This window comes from Urocitellus parryii, chromosome 7, assembly GCF_045843805.1.
Source record: "Urocitellus parryii isolate mUroPar1 chromosome 7, mUroPar1.hap1, whole genome shotgun sequence".
Classification (NCBI taxonomy): Eukaryota; Metazoa; Chordata; class Mammalia; order Rodentia; family Sciuridae; genus Urocitellus; species Urocitellus parryii.
The window spans coordinates 100,868,033-100,880,444 of NC_135537.1; the positions used below are offsets into that span (position 1 = coordinate 100,868,033).

General features: G+C 43.2%; 1 protein-coding gene across 5 annotated transcripts in view; it reads left to right on the forward strand.

The window, feature by feature from the left end:
• Positions 1–4,206: 4,206 nt before the first annotated feature.
• LOC144255741 (long-chain-fatty-acid--CoA ligase 1-like) overlaps positions 4,207–12,412 on the forward strand; it is a 57,724-nt gene continuing 49,518 nt past the window's right edge. For 4 of the 5 annotated variants that reach the window (XR_013343909.1, XM_077800564.1, XM_077800563.1 and 1 more), the window contains exon 1: positions 4,207–4,298. The gene's annotated coding sequence lies outside the window, so the exon portion shown is untranslated. Of the gene's footprint in view, positions 4,299–10,727; positions 10,749–12,412 lie in introns of those variants that run through there. The other variant, XM_077800566.1, reaches the window with a different exon arrangement.

Here is a 12,412-nt window from a genome sequence, read left to right on the forward strand (position 1 = left end):
GTTGGAAGGTGGATGAGAAGTTGGTGAGAGTGCTGAAATTTTTCCATAAGTTGAAAACTGTTCTAAAAAATAAAGTTTATTAAAAATCTCATACCAAACACCACTATTGAGTACACAGCCCAAAACAGTGGGAAAACTTTTGGTAGGAGAGAATAATTTTTTAAAATTTTTAGGTTATTTTGTTGAACTTCATGAAATTTTTGGTGCAATTATAATGGGCAATATTCTTTTCCTTCCCACTGCTGGAGGCCCAAGAGAGACTGAAATTTTAAAATTTATATTTTATTGGGATTTCTGTTCTCAATCAAAAGAAACATTGATTGTTGTATTCAGTTTCGTATTTGTAATTTTCTTTAAGAGCTCCCCCAAATTGTATAAACTTTAGGTTCCACACACCCTGAATCCACCCTTGGTTAGTTCTGATTACATGTGCATAGTTAGAAAGATGTCTAGTTAAACACTGAGTACTATTACGTAAATACCATCCTAGGACTAGCAGTGGAGTGAGAAGGGGTAGGATGATTCATGAGGATTCATGGGGCACAGTGCCTGCCCTCCAGGCACTAAGTGTTTCATGAGGGTAATTAATTATATGCCTATTGTACATGGTGTCTCAAGACAGGTTGAGCATCATTTACTCATGACAACTCTTTCATCAATGGCCAAGACCTGGCATTCAAAGCACATTGACTAGCGTTGAATGATGTAACTTGACTTCAGATGATGATTGAAAGCAATAGATGTAGAAGATCAAAAATAATCACAGCTGGGCTGGGGTTGTGGCTCACTGATAAAGCACTTGCCTAGCACATGTGAGGCACTGGGTTTTATCCTTAGTACCCCTCTCTGTAAGTCACAAAATGGAATGTTTAATTATAGAACCTGGAACCTTCATTGAATGAGAAAGCTCAGGGCCTGGGCTGTCAGTCCCTAGGACACTGTTCTATAGTAGGTATTATTTCTGTTTACAGAGGATAAAATAGGGATTAATGCAGATTTGCCCAACCCTAAAGCTTGTATTCTTAACCACTGTGCAATACAACCTCCCATCAAAGTCTATCTGATGGCCACAGGACAATCCTCCAAACTGTGAAACATTTTGAAATGTCAGGAAGAAAGGTTTTAGTTTCGTTTTGTTTTTCTTCAGTGTTAGTGCTGGAATAGACCTGAGAGATTGAGATTATTTAGTTTGTTTTATCTTTATTTCTAGAGGGAAAGTCTGAGGCGCTGGGGAATGAAGTCGCTGTTCAATGTCATATAACAGCTTCTGCCAGAGAGAGTAGGAACTCAGATCTGATTCCAGATTGTGTGCATTCTCCACTCTAAAGTTATAAATCACCTGTATTAAGAGTTAGAGCCCGGGAAGAGGCATCCAGTTTGAGTTCAGTGTCTTGGAATGGGAAGAGATACCGAGACAACTGCCTGAATGTTATGGAAAGAAATGTACCCCCACCACCCCATTCATATGTTCAAGGGCCTGAAAATGTGATTTTATTTTGGAAATAGGATCTTTAACAGAGACAATCAAGTTAATACAAGGTCATCAGGTTGAGCCCTAAAGCAATATCTTTATAAAAAGGGAAATTTAGACATACTTTGTAGAGCCAAGGTGATGTGAAGAGCCACAGGGAGAAGACAACCATTTGCAATGCAGAAAGACCTGCAACAGATTCTTCCTTTCAGTTCTGTGAAAGAACCAACCTTGTCAACTCCTTGATTTCATACATCTAGTCTCCAGAGCTGTGAGTCAATGAATTTCTATTGCTGAAGCCACCTAATTTATGATACTTTGTTACACAGCCCTGGGAAAGGAATATACTACAGAACTGGGAAAGTGGCTAAGGATGCCCTGGGCCTCACAGACTGGTCAAAAAAGTAAGAAGGTAAAGGAGAGGATAAAATGATGAAATCATGGGTGTGGAGAAAGAGACATGGGCAAAGAAACCAAAGATTATCCAATAAAGGAATGTGCAATCTATTTTTTCTAATAAAATTTTTTTTATAATAAAAATAAATGTGGAGTCTATTTTTTTCTCTCATTTAAATGGGTGCATGTCCATTTGGAAGATACAGATCTTGAAGGGGAGCTAGAAGCAGCCAGCTGTTACAGAAGTTGTTGGTGTGTGGGTTGCTCTCACCACTACTATGCCACAGAGCCCAACTCAGTGTGAGGGGAAACAAATACAATTGCTACTTTCCGGTGTTCTGGAAAAGCTCTAGAGACACTCAGGAAAAGTGTTTTAAGATATTATTTGCTGCCTAGTGCAGTGGTGCATGCCTATAATCTCAGTGATTAGGGAGGCTGAAGCAGGAGGATTGCAAGTTCAAGGCCAACGTCAGCAACTTAGTGAGACCCTGTATAAAAATTTTAAAAAGCCAGGGATATGGCTCATTGATAAAGCACCCCAGGGTTCAATCCCCAGTGCCTCTCCTCCTTCCATTATTTGCTGGAATCAACTTGAATATGCTTGAGCCTAGAAGGAACACATCTGTTATTAACCAGTGTAAACCTCAGTATAATCCCACCATTGTTATGTGCATGCTCTGGAGGCAGACCATTTTGAGTTCCAGGGTAGTCTTGCCCTCAACTGACATATAACCTCTGTGCCTCCATTTCCTCTTCTGTAAAAGGGAAATGATGATAGCACCATCTCATAGGGTTATGATGAAGATAGGGTCATGCATGTGCAGTGTCTGATATTAAGCATCCAATAAGGGGTATGTTACTGAAGTGGCACCCCCTTTCTCCACAGAAAAGCCCTCTTCACCAAGGCTGATGTTAGGACTGTCAGAAAAATAGTCAAATGTATATAAACTTCCTATTTTCATGTCACCCGGTTTACTTGGCCACTGGCCAAGAAGATACCAGCACTCCAGGTGCTGGACACCCCCTTACTAGTTTTTCACAAACCTATCCAGTATAGTACTTTGAAGAAATGTGCAAACAAGGCCTCTGGCCTTGAGCTGGGCTTCACAGAGATGCCTACATTTTTAAGATAAGTTACAACTGGGCTCCATGGTAACAACTGGCAGGGGGAGGAAAGAAAGGGGAGATGAAGCTCTCCCCTTCTCAGGTGTTGTCCTTGAAGAGTTAACTTGCCCAGAACAGTGAAAGAAAAAGCTGCTTTTATGTGAACTTCTGCAGAATGTGAAATTCTGAGCCCCTCCCCTTACATGCCGGGTATAAAATTCTGAAACTCCCTGAACTCCGGGTTCAGGGGATTGATTGATTACAGCCAAGGCTGTACCCTCTGAACCTGGCTGCAGCCAAATAAAACTGTTTCCTGCTATCTTCGGTGCCTGGCCTCCTTTGTCCCTACAACATTATCACCAGAGGCCTTTATTTTAACAATAATTCTTCTCATCCCTCAAATTCAAAGCAGTACTAGACCTCTGCCCAATGCTTGGTGCAAACACCACTGTAACTGGACAACTATTAGAGCTTAAAGATACTGGCAGGCCTCAGGAACTAAGAGGAAAAGTAACATTTGAGATGTGAGCCTGAAAACAATTGCATTGGTGTCTGAAAATCCCTCAAAGTTCATCTCATAGAATCCCTCAAAACTGCATGGCAAGAACTCAGCAGGTGAATTTGATGCTTCAGCAATGCCTAATTTCTTTTGCTCTCACTATCCTGGGGCCTGAATTGTCCAGGGTTGCTTCATGTCTAGGACATTGCGGAAGTCCACACAGGTCTTCCCTGCCAGGGACTGTGGCAAAACTCAGGGTGGGGACGGTGGTGAAATCCTGCTAAAAGGGGTCACATAAGTCTGTGCCAAAGAAAAACGGAAAGGGAAACTCTTGGACCACCAGACATCCGCAGAGCAGAACCCCGGGGACTACAAGAAGTCAGTGGGGCAGGTGGCTGAAAGTGCAAGGTGCAAAAAGATGTCTCCCAACTCAAGGCATCGCAGACTCCCAGTCTCCGGGCCTTTGGGGCTGGGGCACTACGATTTACCCTTTGCCCTTCCTCAGATTTCATTGTGAAACCGGAGGGTAGTTCGGGTGACTTCAGCCGCTTTTGCCCGCCACCCGCTAGCAAAGCACGCGCCCAGCGGGGGGGGGGGGGGCGGAGCCTGGAGGATGGGTCAGGGCTTGCAAGGCGGGGCGGGACGGGCGCGGCACACGCACTTACAGCCGCCTAGTTCGGCCTTGGCAGCGGGGGGGGGGGGGGGGCGGGGGGGGGCTCAGCCAGTGGGCAGTGGCGGCGGAGACTCTTTAAATAGCACCAGGACTCAGCGCTGGGCTGGGAGTGGACTGCAGTGACAGCCGGCGGAGCGGCCCGGGTAGCGGAGGAGGTGAGTGCGCCCGCCGCGTGGAGCCTCAGCTGCTCCCGCTGCGGTGCGGGGTCTCGGTGGAGGCGCGGGGCTGAGGTTGCACCCCCGGGCTGATCCTCAGAGGCAGTGCGCAGTGGGGACGCGAGAACAGCTCGCCACTCCAGTAGATGCTCCTCTTTCCGGTCTCTGCTCTGCGGCCTCGCTTCCCAGGGCAGCCCGAGCTCCCAGGCCGCCCCTCTCACCGCCGCTTCCTGTGCTGGAGCCCGAGTTGCCAGCTCGCGGCTTCCCGCTGGTGGCGCGGGCGCGGGGCTGGTGCACCGCGTATCCGAGGGACGTGTGCTGCGAGACCGGCCCCTTGTTGGCGTGGCGGCGGGGACCGGCCCGGCCCACAGTAGGAGGCCCAGCCCAGGTGCGTGGAGGTGGCACTACCCGATCCGGGACCGTGTTCTCTCGGCCGCAGGCATCCCTTGTGCCCCTGGGGCAGGGTCTGTAGGGCGCGCTAGGACCACGCTGGGAGCTAGACTGGACCGGCGCCTGAGTGTGATGATGGCCCCTGCGCGGAATGCTCTCTGAAGGGTCAGAGGCAGCATCAAAAGCAGGTTGCCATATGTAGAAATTCTCGCGGTGTCTCCAGAGGAGTGTACATAGCCGTGATAGAATCATTGATTTAAGGCACTCTGGCCTTTTTTTTTTTTTTAATTAGGCAACAAAAGATGATCTCTATCACTTTATAGCATAGAGGGTCAGCTTTGGTAGATGACTTGAATGAAGGCGTGGATTAGAATCTAGAGACAGACTCCAACTAATCAGCATTGAATGTCAGGGCTTGCAAACCCTATCCGCACTCCACCCACGCTCAAGGTTATGGAGCCTAATTAAGAATAGCCATTATAAAAGTGCCCTTCAAGTGCCCTGGTTAAGACTTTTAAGCTGCATCTTGATGCATTAATATCCAAAATACTCCAACTATCAATCAGTACCATTTAGTTATTGACCTTTGATTAATTTGAGAGAAACTGGTTAAATTGCAGTTTCTGACACACCTTTCACAACTTAACCTGTGATTATTCCAAAGAAACCAAGTGTTGACTTAACACAAACAAGCAAAAAATCTACCAAAAACTTCTTTCAGGTGGACGTTGCCCAGAACTTAACTTTGAGTTAATGATCTGCAATGCCATGGGCTTGAGAAGGTCGAACTAAAAGGAACCCATCATTTTGGAGCATGAAAGGGCAGGATGATACAGTGGAAAACACAGGACCAGGTCTTGGGAGACATTCCTTCTTGTTTTGGCTCAATTGGGAAAATCCTTTCCTACCCTGAAACCAACTCCTCATTTATGAAAAGACTGCATTAGACTAAAATTTCATGAAAGAGCTAAAATTCTATGACTGGAAAAGGGAAAATCTTTCAAAGTAGTATAACTTATACCTCTCCTCTCAAAATAAGTTATGCATATTAAAAACTTCTGTTTTCTAAATTTACTGTAAATATAGAAGATTTAAAAAAAATCACCATTCCCTCATAATTATAAGCATTTTGACATGTTTCCTTCCTGTCTCTGTTATTCATATTTTGGCAGGATTTTTATTATTATTGTAGGCAGCCTGACTCAAAAGAAATCTCTGGGATTTTTAATTTTTGACATTTAAGAAGTGATATGTGACAAATGCAGGTAGGGAAAGGCCATCTATTTATACCATAATGGTACAGTTTTTATAGCTACCTGTTTGCTTCTGAGTCAAGTTCGGGGTAACTCAAAATGTATCAGCATGCCACAGTGTTTTACTTTGCGTCTAAGTCTTCCAGCATCTTTAGTTTTGATGTGACAGTGTTGTGGAATATGGCTGTGTGTCTAGGGGAGGAGCCTGGGAAAAGATCGGGTTCATTTATAGCTGGAGATTTCTCTTCTCTCCTAAATTTCCTCTCGGGAAAGGGCAAGTCTGTAGGAATACTATTAATTTCAAAGTTTATATTTGTAACTTCAAAGGAGCATTAGTTTCCAAGATCAGTTGAAGTTATTGAGCAACTTTGCATTTTAAAACAGATATCCATTATTCCTTTGCATTCACTGTCTCTTATAACCAAACTCTGTTATGTTAGAATCCATTAGCAATGTTTTATGGACAGTCTTGTTTGGATGATGAGTAATTTTGCCTGAAGAGTAATTTTCAGTGAACAAAGCTGATCTGAAGCTGCCCATGGTTGGGTACATGTTAGTTCTTCCAGGGGCTTCTGAGAACTTTAAAGCCCTGAAGTAGCAACTGAATGTGGGGTGAACTAGAAGGCAGAGGCAGTTTTACCAGTGTTTGTAATAGCAGCTCTGAGACTGTTGTGTCTATAAGATGCTGAATGTCAACTCCTAGGAAATTTTAGTTTGTTTAATCCTAGGGTGATATGTAATGGCAGAAGAGATAGTCATGGCAGAGTGAGTTATGTTAATTTTCCCCAGCTCTTGATATCCTGTCATGTGCAAGTTCTTAACAGTATTCAGTCAGTTGTAACCTTAGAGGAATCAAGAAGTGGGGGATGAAATATGATGGCTTCTTTCTTGATGTGTGGCTGGCTAAATGTCACCCTTGGACAGAAACTCACCTGGAGGTAGGAAAGGGCTCTGTGCCCCTGTGACATCTGCCTCCAAATGTATTTGCTGATTCCTAAATCTATGATTTCAAAACTGGTGGCCTGGGTAATTTCTTCAAGAATTATTTGCTGGTCTTCAAGTTTTAAATAAACACTTTGAAATTTATCTAAAGCCATTTTGCCCTCCCCAGTTGTACTTATTTATTTTTTATTATTATAAAAGTAATGGATGCTTATGATAGAAATTTGGGGAAGTAAAAAAAAATAAAAAGGTCTTCTAGAGATGAAGTACTATTATAACATTTAGTGTATTTCTCTTGTTTTTTTTCCTTAACAATTTTTTAAAAACTTAAAGCATACATTGTTAATCAAAGATAAAAATTTTTGCAATTTAATTTTAATAACCAAAGTTACATTGTGAACTCTTCCCTCATGTTGTTATGTACTATTTTTAAAAAATGAGTTTCAAAGATGACAGCATTGTATACTTTATGGAATATGCTTTAATTTATTTACTTCTCCTTGCTGGATATTGAGGAACAGCTATTTTTTTCAAGGCAGTTTACCAATATTTGTTAGTTTTTTAAAAAAATTAAATCAGGTTCTGCTTTAAATCTCTTGAAATTGACAATGATTTGAAAATTGTTTTATTAATGTATGGGTTTCAATGGACTTTTGGGTTCTAATGAAAAACTGTTGAAATAAGGTTTTCATGGTTTGGAAAGATAAATTGGAAGGAGTTGGGGCAACAGAGTAGGAGATGTGGGTTACCTTTTAGACCATTTCCTCATTCTGAGTGGGACGTATGCTGAATGTCTTATCTGTCTGTTTGCACATTTTTGTCTACTGTAGAAATTGGCACTTTCCCCTGAGGTTTGTTGTGGAAGAAATACCCATATCCACTAAGTCAGAAAACCCTATATGTCATCAAGAGAAAGTTGCAGCAGGGACTGGTTTCACTCTCAAGGCACAACTGTCAACTGTGAAACAGGGCTCTGGCAGCCACAAGAGTGGTGGCCGCAGCCAGAACAGGGCCAAGGCTCAGGGATCACAGGGGTGACAGACAGATCAAGGCACTGTTCTCACACACAGATCAAGACACTGTTCTTCGTGCTTCAGGTATGTTAACTCATTAGTCCCCCAATGACCTTGTGAGGTAGGTCCTACTCTTTCTTATCCATACTTTACAAAAGTTAAAGAAACAGGTGCAGAGGCTAAGTTGACTATTCCAGGATTTGAACCTAGACAGTCTGACTTCAGGGCCTGTGCCCTGGTTGCTTGGCTTTGCTGACCCTTGAGAGCTAGAAGGATTCTCAGTGCAGCAGAGGCTGGAAAGTTCCAAGTTATTCAGCTGGTGGCAAAGCAGGACTGTGCTGAGTCTCCTTTTTCTGTATCATTGCTCCTTATTTTTTTCTCCATCTTGTTTACAATCTTCCATGAATTTTCCCTTTGTACCACCACAGTGCTGAAAGAGACAACAAATTTTGATTCATTCAGCTTGGTTCGGTGCTTGATGATATCATTTGCTTTTTAGAGAATTAAAGTGTAAATGGCTTTGTCTGCCCTTGAACTTGGTCTTGGAAGCCTGGAGAACAGTCAGGACACATGATTACTGCATCAGGTATACCGGAGGAAAAGAGCACATTCCAAGTGCGCACGGGAACCCAGGCTTACCACAGATGGTGGAATAATGCCACTGTGTAGGAGGTTGGCCTCTCCATGAAAACATAGGTTTGCTTTCTGCTGCTTTTCTTTGGGCCCTTTTACTGGAAACAGACTTCTCCACATGTTCTAGATCATATCGAAAACTTGTCATAGACAAGAGAATTGTGAATTTTGAGGGCTCAAAGGGCACAGTAGCATCACTAGTGATTATGAGTCTGTTTTTCCCAGTGAAATTTTAGGTGGGACTTCAAGATGTGAAATAAATAAGAACAGATCTGCTGTGGTTGAAATGGGGAGGCTGAGTATGGGTGGGATCACAGATCACATAGATATGGTTGTATCTTCTGTTTTCCCTTGCTGCCTTGGAGGCTCTGCAGAGCAACCCCAAGCTCTGAAGCAGCCCAACTCACCATCTTTTCAATGCAGTAATTATGGTGCAGGGAGAAGAGGTGACTCAGCCAAGGTTACACAACCTGTCTTTGCCTCTGGCCATGACACACACAGGAGTTTTGTTCCTGGGCCCTTTGCCTGTTTGGGGAATGGCTGGCCCTCACTACTGTCCTTGACTTATGTTCTGAAATCCCATCAAGTCAGCAGGTTCTGCTTATTCTAGCCCATTCTCTGTACAATATTGCCCAATACTTACACACTATTGCCAGGTCACTCTGAAGACTGCTCATCTAGTCTGGAGCCTGTCACCTCTGGGTTAGACAGTGAAAGCCTTTAGTTAAACATGGCAGGAGGAACAGTGACTACTTTTTCTGGAGCAGAGGTCTGGTTGTATCCCTCTGGAGCAGAAACGGTTAGGGCCCTTCTCTGTAAGGCCCCACGTCTTTATTTCCTGGGACTTTTTACAGCTTGGCTTCAACCTGCTATTTGCCCTACCTTTACCAAATCATTGTGTACTGTGATTTATAGAAAATAAGCTGGTGGCACAGGGCTGTGCCCCAAGACTGTATGTGAACTGTCTCAATGCCCCAGTGGCCGTCCTGTGTCCTGGTAGGGACTGAAGCTGTGGAGTATCCAGAACAGACCCCCTGTGTATCTACCTTGGCCCATCTGGAATGCCATTCCTCGTCCTAACCCTATTCCTCAGAACCCTGCTCTTTAGAGTCACTCCTGGAGTAACTCTGCCCTTTCTCATACTCCATCACTCACTGTAACCTGAGGCTCAATGACATTCATTCAGCCGGAAGGCATCAGCAGCCTTGCAGGTGGAGAAGATGTTGCATTATTCCCATGCTAGTTTAGAAAACTCCTGCTGCCCCAGAGAGCTCCACCCCTAATTCAGAAACCAAAGGACTCATCCACTGCCTTACAGAGCTTCTGGTCTGAGCAGTGGCCTGAGTCTTTTCTGATTGGTTAATGTCTGGCCATATTGGTTATTAAATATTTTGAATAGCATCCCTGTCTCTATCCTTCATGTGCCTTTTCCTGTGTGTGTTTCTTGCTTCTTCACATAGGCACCCCAGCCACACTCTTAAGACTTGAGCATGCAGGAGACCTAGTCATTGTCATTTCTGTGTTTTCAGGAACTTTTAACATAGCACCTTAGTGCTCTTAATTATGTCATATTATCTGATGTTTGATTCGGACTAGGAAACATTCAGAGAGCCCCATAGAAATGGCTCCTGACAAGAATATATGTTCTTGTCATCTAATGTTGCAGGTTTGTCTATTCTATTTTATGCATAGCTTAGATCTTATAGTTAAGATCAAGTAATTGAAAAATCTCAAGACCAAAACCTGTGTCTTCATGGGTGTAAACTTTGAGCTTAGGAGTACCTCTGAGGGATTTCTTTCTGTTTTGTTTCACTTATGTTAGAAGCAGGTGGCTGTGGGCTTTGCAGGATGTGGGAGGAGAGATTGGTGTCAAATTCTAGATAATCTTACATAACTGTACTATAGTCTTCATTTACCTGGTATTTCTATTTTAAAACTGTACCACATTTCTGTGCCACTAATGAAATGGTCAAATAGATCTTTGTTCTTTCTGTAGGGCAGTCATGCACATTGTGCCTAGGTGTTCCAGCATGTGCAGTGGGCAGGGACCTAGTCTGCTCAGCAGTCCAGCCCCGCACCTCATGAAGCATGGAACAGGAGTCCAGAGGGTGTGGCTGAGCAGCCCCGCCTTATAGGTTGCCTGTAACGTTGCACCGGTCTGTTTTCATCTCCTTTTTCTCTTGCTGGTGATGGCAAGACTTCTCTAGAACTCAGGAAAGGTGAGGATCCTTGGCCTTTGGGGTAGGGTCTGAAGCTGTGGGGTATCCAGGACAGACCTCCTCAGATGAGGCTAGACTCTGAGTCCAGTGTGGCTCCCATGGCTTAGATTCTCCTTCTACCACAACAGCCAGCCCAGTCCATTTGGCTTCTTAAATATGACCTGAGACAGTCACCAGCAGTGCTTGCCCTCTCCAGCATGTCTCTCTTGGTCACTGGATGATGTTGAATCTTTGTCTTCCCCCTGCATATGAGTTTCTTTTGACAGATTCTGTGGTTCTGCCTCTCAAATGTGGCAAGCTCTGCAGTTAGCTGTTTTGTATATTGTCACTCATAGGAGGAAATGGACAGTGACTCCAGCCGGGCAGGTGATCAACAGAGGCCACAAGGAGTGCATGGCACACTGTCAGATACTTCTCAGAATGGGGAAATGTTCACCCTATGGGGACAGCTAGACCATCTATTAGGGTACAGGATAGAAATATTAGAACTTTCATGGATATTTATTTTTTTGCCTTTATTTAAATTCTTATTTGTTTTACAATGTTCAGAAAATATTTATGAACTATACATGTGTATAGATTATGAAAATCATTTAAATTAGGGACATATTTATTACTAATTGGATTATAACATTAACAGTAGTCATTGGATTATAACTATTAACAGCAGTTATTACAAGCTTAGAGAAACAGAGAGGTAACTCTACCACTGGCATGGCAAGAGACTTCTGAATGCCAGTTCTAAAAAGAAGATGACTCAATGTGCCAGTTGAAGGGGAATAGAAACTGAAACTCCTCTCTAAAACTAGGTTGTGATGCATGTTAGAATGGGTCTCTGACTTCAGAAGAACTTAACAATGCAGAAGCCTCAATAAGATTGATTCTCTCTCTCCCCCTCTCTCTCTCTCCCCCCTCTCCCCCCCCCCCCTCTCTCTCTCTCTCTCTCTCTCTCATATCTCCCAAGGCTGGAGCTGTGCTTGACATATAGTGGGTACTCAGTGAATATGTCCACATGGAATATATGGACCTTTTTCTTGCTTGACAATTAAGTATCAATTTGAATTGACTGTTTCCAGTCAGTGTTTAAGTTGGTCTCCTTTGTTTAAACTTTTGGGCAGTTGAGAGGATACAGTATATGTGCCAGTCATACTGTTGCACAAATGATTTCCTGAACTGTAAAATCATAGAACTATTGAAACCTCAGAAGTTTCATCTGGATGACAGGATGTTTGAGACTACTTAAAAAACATTTTTTTTTAAACATGGATAAAATGAAACAGTATTAGCAAAATGTTGATTATGTTTGAATGAGAAGCTCGGGTAATGGAGATATGGTAGTTTTATTACACTTTGTCTACTATTGAATAAGACTTGGAACTTTTCAGAATAAAAATTGAAACAAAGCATAAAAGGAATATAGAGACCTGAAGCTAATGTCACCTACTCAAAGCAGGTCATGATCAAACAGGACAATCTCCTTTCCTCTTCTCTCCTCTGTCTGCTCTCTGAGTGTCATTATTCTATAATCTTAGACAACTTTTTAGATTTGTTTTGTTTATAGCTTTCCCAGGGCCAGTCACTGCTTCTGATAGTTACCTGAAAGCTCAGTGTAATTTTAACTCATGTCCTGTGGTATCAGACAATACCTCTCTTGTCCCTCCACA